This window comes from Megalobrama amblycephala, linkage group LG23 (assembly GCF_018812025.1).
Source record: "Megalobrama amblycephala isolate DHTTF-2021 linkage group LG23, ASM1881202v1, whole genome shotgun sequence".
Taxonomy (NCBI): Eukaryota; Metazoa; Chordata; class Actinopteri; order Cypriniformes; family Xenocyprididae; genus Megalobrama; species Megalobrama amblycephala.
Window position 1 is genome coordinate 4,286,908 of NC_063066.1, and position 8,388 is coordinate 4,295,295.

The 8,388-nt window shown below is 36.9% G+C and overlaps 1 protein-coding gene across 4 annotated transcripts in view; it reads right to left on the reverse strand.

Moving 5' to 3' along the window:
- fam13b (family with sequence similarity 13 member B) overlaps positions 1–7,449 on the reverse strand; it is a 62,611-nt gene extending 55,162 nt beyond the window's left edge. For 3 of the 4 annotated variants that reach the window (XM_048176802.1, XM_048176803.1, XM_048176800.1), the window contains exon 1: positions 7,265–7,449. The gene's annotated coding sequence lies outside the window, so the exon portion shown is untranslated. Of the gene's footprint in view, positions 1–646; positions 746–7,264 lie in introns of all 4 variants that reach the window. The other variant, XM_048176801.1, reaches the window with a different exon arrangement.
- Between the last annotated feature and the right edge of the window lie 939 nt (positions 7,450–8,388).

Consider the following 8,388-nt stretch of genomic DNA (forward strand, 5'->3'; position numbering starts at 1 on the left):
AGTCGTAATTCGTCTCTCACAACGTAACATGCTCTAAACACACCTCTTAAGCACAGAGAATAATGTAAGTGGATATTTTTGTTGTAATCGCACCTTTGGATGAATACGAAATCATGGCATCTATAATCATAATCGCGATTAGAAATTCGATTAATTGTGCAGCCCTAACTGAAATATTTGCATACTGAATTGCAAATGGTTCTCTTTCTTTCATTTATTTGAATACTGAATCCATTTAGCCATCTATAGACCACTTTAGACTGTAAAGACAGTGTTGCATTATGTATTGATTCCAGACAGAAAACAACATGCATTGAGTGTCATGACAACATCAGAGCACCTCTGATGCAGCACCAAAACCTAAAACTTAAACTTGAACACTATTCTACTGCTGTCTTCACAAATGAACATACAATATGGTGTTGAAAAGGTCTCAGTGGCATGGATGATTCAGTTTTTCAGAGTGTGTCTTGTGTAATTATCAGAATCAGGTTTCAGTTTTGAAATGCGTCAGCAGGAGAAAGTAACTTAATATTAAGAAGCATAACAGGATAAACGCACAAATGACAAAAAACCCTGAGGCGATATGTCACAAAGTGCATGGGTCAAATCACGGATTGCATATAAGAAAAAGAAAGTTTCCCACCTTGTGCAGAAGCTGGATGGAGAGTCGTCATGTGACTTCAAAAACGCCATGTCGTTTTCAAGAATAAATCCTATCAAGCCTGACCATCACAGATAAGATCTGATCCACAAATAAATAAATACATAAATAAATCAGGACACGTATAAATTATTCATAAATAACCAGCTGGCCACACAACTGATGAGTCCTGACACTTAAAAGAACAACTTGAGCTTGTCTTTGACATTGACATTATTGATTAAGAGTCCTAGCTAGATATGCAGGGAATGGAAATTTCCAGAAGGTTATACTAAACCACTGGATGTTCAAGCGTGAAGTAAAAAGGCAGTCTAGCAGTGTGGTGGTCCATGGCAACACTGAACGCTGCCCTAATCATTAGGATGGAAATAAGGGAAACTGCAAACTTAGCTGATCAGCTGACAACGTACTAAAGGGACTCAGTAAAGAGAGGTCAGAGATTAGAGATTAACTGCTTAAGACAACAACTTCATTAAGCCTATGTCTGTCTTTGCTTGTGACCTAAAAGACAGCGACATAGAGATGCAAAATAAATTCAGCAGTATTTATAGCATACAAAAGCAGTCAGTAGCCACTTTCACACTGTGCAAATTATGGTACATTTGTTGGATTGACTTTTCCATTAAATACACCATGTTTGCTGTTAACGCAATCAACGGCTTTTCTGGCGGCTTTCCAAAATACTAGGGCTGGGTATTGATACAGATGAGCTGATTCGATTTGATTCACAAGATCTTGATTCAATTCTCGGTTTCCGATTCGATACATTGTATTCAATGATTCAATTTTCACTGGCCCCACCAAATTTAACAATTCTTGATTCCAATTTCGACACACAGCTAAAACTACAATCTAACTAATACAAATCTCAAAGATTATTAAAGACAAGTAAACAGTCATTAATAAAAAAGAACAAAGATACAAATGGCTTTAAGGTTTTTCAGTTTGGTCTAACAGTCTAACAGTAGTTTTCAGGTACAGAAATTGAATAAAGTAATCAAATGTAAAATTACACTGCATATAATTTTCACTGTACAAATTAAACAAAGGTTAATCCTTATTAAAGTTACAAAAAAGTTATTCAGTGCAGAGAGTGATTCTTTGTCATTTGTTTTGTAGTTTGATTAACATTAAGTTAAAAACACAGACTGCAGCAGGAATATTAGGCTGCTGTCACTTTAAGAGCTGCACGGATCCAATATACTGATGCACATGTTGTCTTTCTCTACTGTTTACGTTCACTTAAGCCATAACCGACTGTTTACTAGGATACTCACTAATGTGGGGATTTTCAGATACGCTTGTGTGAATTTATCAGTTTAATCGCAAGGAGACGTGAGAGAACCTCTTTTGCTAGTTTAACGGCGGAAATAATGGTCGGCGCACCAGGCACATGGTCCAAAAGGTTTGTACCTAGTCTCTTAATGAGTCATTTGTGTCTTTTGGGCGTAACATGCAATAAACCAATCAGAATGTCATCTCTCATTCCCTTTAAAGGCCAGATGTGCTTGCACCATGGCAGATTTGCTATTTGCATGGTGGAATTTGCAAATGGAAAGACTGTACGCTTCTCCAGAGAGGAATCCTTTTATTTTTAATATTTAAAAATGTTTGTGTGCTGCTGCACATCCCTGTGCACGTTGCGTACCCACCTATAGGTGCATATTACTAACGTGTCCTTTAAATAACAAAAAATAGTGTGGCATTGACTAGGGCTGTGCTCAGAATATCGATACAACGATACATCGTCATGAACTCCTGACGATGCGCGTATCGATACAGCAGCTGCCGTATCGAGTCTGTCTTGCTTTTAAATCTAGCCAATCACGTGATGTCAATTGACGCTAGCAAGCAATGCAAGCATACATTCACGTTTCTGTGAGCTTTCATTCGTAAATAATCAGCTGTTTTGTCGCGAATGTGAACAGGAAATGCGCTCTCGAACGGAGAAACACGCAATCTCCAAATCATCGATCAAAGCGTGCTAACGTTTTAGGACAGGTCGATGGTATATAAATCATGCCCGAACGTTAGCGTTTGTCAATCAAGCCAAACTGTCCATTTAGAAACCGAGAAAATTGGAGGCCAATCTCTCAGGTTGACGCGCGAGCTGGCTTGACTTAAGTTTTCGTGAGGATATAGTTTATGGACTGTTTTGATTTCGGTAATTACATCTAGAAAGGTAAAAGCAGTGATGACATATATAATAGAGATATCTGAAAGCGAAACGAAAGTGATATTGGCCTCGTCCAGTGGGGAGGACGCACGAGAGGAGACCTGCGCATTTAATTGGTATGTGTAGCTATACTGTAATACTGCATTTACAATGCTTATCAGTGGCATGCACTTTGATCGTGAAAGTGAAAGTGCCCTTTGCGGTCACATCACATCATTTAAATCTTGTTAACATTAGTTAATGCACTGTAAACCAGCATGAACAAACAATCAACAACTGTATTTTTTAATAACTAACATTAACAAAGATGAACTAATACAGTATGTATTGCTCATGGTTAGTTCATGTTAATACATTATCTGATGTTTAATAAATGAACCTTATTGTTAAGTGTGTATTGTAAACTCATGTAGCCCATATTTTGTAGACCACGTTAATAAAAACGTATGTTGTTCTAGAACATATTTTGAGTTGATATCCAAAAAAATCATTTTTACAGATGGAAAAAAAACAGGCAGTATAGACATTATTATAATATTATAGCCGATATAATTAACCAACTTAGTTTTCTTACAGTCAACTTACTGTTGCAAGTGAAATTAGTCATTGAGCTTTGTTGATATGCTTCAGTGTCACTATAATTGTCAATTCAGTTACTGAGGGAGTGACTTTAAAAGAAGCTTTTTTGTGACAATTTTTTTATATTTAATTTAAATCATTGGTTTTTTTAATGACAAAAACAAAATAGTTTTTCAGTTATCACGACTGTTATAACACTGGTTATTCAATAAACACATATTACTGTTACTAAACTCTGCTCAAAATAAATTTAAATTCTAAATTGAACCATATCGTGATACGTATCGTATCGTGGCTTTAGTATCGTGATGCGTATCGTATCGTGACATTGTTGGTGATACACAGCCCTAGCATTGACTTTAGACCAGGTTTTTGCTGGTCAATGGCGCAGTCGTTTTCAGTTCCTCAAAATAGCAACACGCCAACAATGCATCTGAACACACCTCGTTTTCAGACCAGCACGCCCATGGGCGAACAGATGGGCACGAGTGCATTTGCTATTTAAACAACGTGGCGCTGGACGTGAAGATGATAACTGCATTGGGCTGAAACTAGCAAAAAACACTTGCGTTGCACCTGCCGTCGCACTGCATCAGGTGTATGATAGGGCCCATTATGTTCAAAGTTTGTGTAAATAAATACAGAAAAAAAGATTGATTTGTGGCTTTTGAGAATCGATATCGAATCAACCACATTTTAAAAAAACGATTAATTGAAAAATTGTTTTGTTTTTTTTGCTCAGCCCTACAAAATACTGGTCAACTCTGAGACGTTAAAAATCAAAAATGAAGAAAACGGTGCAGCGTTTAATGGAGTCACCATCCCGAAGTACCCTTTCAAGGCGAGCAAAAACGCAGTTAAGAATCTGCCCGTAATTTACCGGTAATTTTCCAAACATAAATATATATGTGTGAAAAACCCTTCTGGAGATGCATAAAATCTTTACATTTCCTGAAAAACTGTGAGTGGTGCTTACTATTGCTGTCGCAATGCTTGGGTGTTATAGGGGGTTGCAAGGTGTTGATGAGTTTAACTATGTGGTTTGTCAACTGCCAATGTCAAGTCAGAAGAGCCCATCTCTAAGCCTCTATGATATTGTGGTCTCTAGATATGACTCTGGTCTCTTCTTCAACGAAGGTTTATGGGATTTTTTTTTGCCAGTTTCATGAAAACAGGCTGACAAACACACAAGAAAGGATTTTGTGTAGATTTGTTTAACGCAAATGGTTGTCACAGGGATTTCCATTTGAAAAAACTTTCTGTTCTCTAAATTTGCAAGTAACATTGAGTAGGAAGACAAATGAGAGTGGACACACCATTGCTTCACAATGTACCACAGTCACAATGACCAGATGATCATTACGCAACTACAACTAAAAGCTGAGGTCCATTTGACAAAAATAGGACGCAAGTATCAGGCTAATTTACAAAATGCAAATACTTCCTCAGGATGAACGACAAATGATGTAATTGTGCACTTTCTGAAGAACTCACAGCATTGCATTTAGACAAAACTGTGCTTTCTTCCGCTTGAATCTGTTTTCAGTCGTGTAGCTCTTCTTCATCTACGATTCCAAGCAAAAAGAAGAAATAAGCCATATCCTTAACAAAGCTAACAGGAAGCAAACTGAGACTTTCACTTTCGCTATCTGAAAAAAAATTCAAAGCAGCTCATCACATGACTGAGCTCACCATAGCAATAATCACTTAGTGCAATGTTCAAGATCTGATTTCAAAAATGATAATTCTGCTACTCTGTACAGTAAACTTATTATATGGCAATACAAATGAAAGCAGTTAACCGTAATCTAGCTCACAACCCATATGGTGCTCCAACTGCTCTCATGACAGGCGGTTGGATGAATCTAAAGAGAGTCTGTCACTTCGAGATGAGCCAAGCAGCAGCAGCGCTGAAATCTCCTCAAGGACAGCTGGGTTTAGCTGTAATCTGAACAAGACACGTTCAGCAGGTTTTAAAGGCCAGGTCACTTATCGCCATATCCACTATTGCTATAGTGGCTAAAAACCCAATGATAGCCATTGGCGATAAGCTAGTGCCCACTTTTCTGTTTTGGGAAGCTACAAGCAGCCCGGTTTCATGCTGATGTGAACGCAAAGGGTTTGTCTATTCTTTCAGACATCCTGTCCATGGCTCGTTGGGAGATCTGATGCGTTTGGTTTTGCTTGGCCTTGCTGCACTACAAAACAAGCGGATATCACAACAATCTATATCAACAGGAGGGATAACGGTCAATGACTTTGCTCTGTATCACTCACGTACGCCTGGAAAATTTATTTGGCTGACAAGGTCACAATCTAACATTATCTTCATGGCAAACAAAGGATTGCTTATGCATTACATTCTTATGCCTTATCCAATTTTTCATGATTACTGGAAAAGGATTTTTAAGAAATTAAAAAGTGTTCGCACTCACAATAGCCATTTGTAGCTGACTAAATATATGGGATATACAACATAAACTAGAATTAAACACGACTGTTTCAGGATTTTATGAATCTACATGACCTTTCTAGGCTGTAGCTGGTTATGTAATGTTGTAAAATGCACAATAATTGAGAAGTGCTTTGTGTTGAAGGGCAGGCAAAGGCAAAAAATAAATAAATAAAAAATGGGTGTTTACAGGGTTTTCAAACTAGGGTGATTTCAGGTTGATTGATCTATCTATCTCTATCTATATCTATATCTATATCTATCTATATATATATATATATATATATATATATATATGTGTGTGTGTGTGTGTGTGTGTGTGTATACATAAAATTTGATTAAAATAAACAAATGATAATCTAATTTATTAAAATAAGAAAATAGATTACTAAATGAACAATAGAATGCTATAGTTTTCTTAATAGAAACTAAATATTTTCCAAATAATATTTAGACATATTTTAGACCATATTTAGGGTCATATTTGGCATCTAAAATATTGAAAACCCCTGATCTATTATTCAATCGCTACAAACCCATATGCAAACTTTATATAACATCCACTGGTTTGAATATTTCATCCATCTAAACTCGAAATGAAATCCAAATTCTACATTTTAACATTAAAAATCACCTGTTTATACAACTCGAACAAGGCCAACAAATCATTTGAATAATTAATCTATTATTAAACAGCACAATCCCCCTCAGCTGCTGTTCCAGAAACAGCTCTATACAGGATTCAAGTTTCACATCCCAATTAAACGAAACTGAAGCTATTTTAGGACGTCGACGACCAAGAGCACTCCTTTATTTCAGATGACATGCTTAAGTATACTTATTTGTTTTGTATAGACAAGATGTGATTCTGACAGTTACAGGTTGAACCTTCAGCTGTCAACAATTTCACCCAACTTATAGCAGCAGCATCTTCTATCGAAGAAAAAAGATAAATTTACAATCGCAAATAAAGCAAATCCACTAAAAAAAACCTGATGCAGCTTTGTTTGTGCTTAATGCCTTCACAAAGCACACCAAACACGAAAGAATAAGCAGCATTTATAAATCTCATTAATAATAATTAAATAAACGTCTTTTTACGCTATCGCGCTAGCATCATAGCTTAGCACTGTCAACATTATTATCCCTGCAGCCGCACACATCAGTCAAGGCAGAAAACAGCTTTAAATCCACAACACGGACATTTTATGCACATAAAATTGAGGTAGAAATTAATTAAACATGTAAAGTACGAAATACAAACATCATACGACAGCAAAAGAGAGCGAAAATCAATAACTTGATAGAAATACACGATGAGGCGATCCCTCAGCTGGCTAACGAGACAGCTAGCATCCGCTAAAGTCATTCCATCGAAACCATCCGCACTTACCAGGTCAAACCAGACGATAAACGACACCAAATCGAATAATTTTACTAGTCCCTGGTCCAAAGGAGGCGATATGAATGCTGATAATGACGGAGACTAGCTACAGTGTTCAACTGGCATGGCCAGTTTTAAAGTGAATAGTTGGTTCGGCGGAATGGAGACAGTGTTGGTTACACACCCACAGCGATGCCAAAAACACACTGACCCCGCCTCTCTCTCTCTCTCTCTCTCTCTCTCTCTCTCTCTCTCTCTCTCTCAGTATCTCCTCAGCATTCTTTTCTCACACTCTCAGTTTTCCAGAATATTCCATTGCATTACTTTATATTTATTTCAACCTGTGTCGCTATTATCTTAGATGTCAGACTGAGCATAGATAGAAATATCATAGTATAGGCTCATAAAAGTCACTTTATACTTTCATACAAGCGGCTTACAAATCTGTTGTTTAACCTGTTAACTATCAACCCCACTTTTTTATAGACAAGAAAATGCACTATCCAAACTTAAAGGGTTAGTTCACCCAAAAATGAAAATTCTGTCATTTATTACTCATGCTCATGTCGTTCCACACCCGTAAGACCTTCATTCATCTTCAGAACACAAATTAAGATATTTTAGTTGAAATCTGATGGCTCAGTGAGGCCTGCATAGCCAGCAATGACATTTCCTCTCTCAAGATCCATTAATGTACTAAAAACATATTTAAATCAGTTCATGTGAGTACAGTGGTTCAATATTAATATTATAAAGCGACGAGAATATTTTTGGTGCACCAAAAAACAAAATAACGACTTATATAGTGATGGCCGGTTTCAAAAAACTGCTTCAGGAAGCATCGGAGCATTATGAATCAACGTATCGAATCATGATTCGGATCGCGTGTCAAAACGCCATCGGCTGAACTTTGGCGCTCCGAACAGCAGATTCGATACACTGATTCATTATGCTCCGAAGCTTCACGAAGCATTGTTTTGAAATCGGCCATCACTATATAAGTCGTTATTTTGTTTTTGTGGCACTCCAAAAATATTCTTGTCACTTTATAATATTAATATTGAACCACTGTACTCTGAACACTGAACTGATTTAAATATGTTTTTAGTACATTTATGGATCTTGAGAGAGGA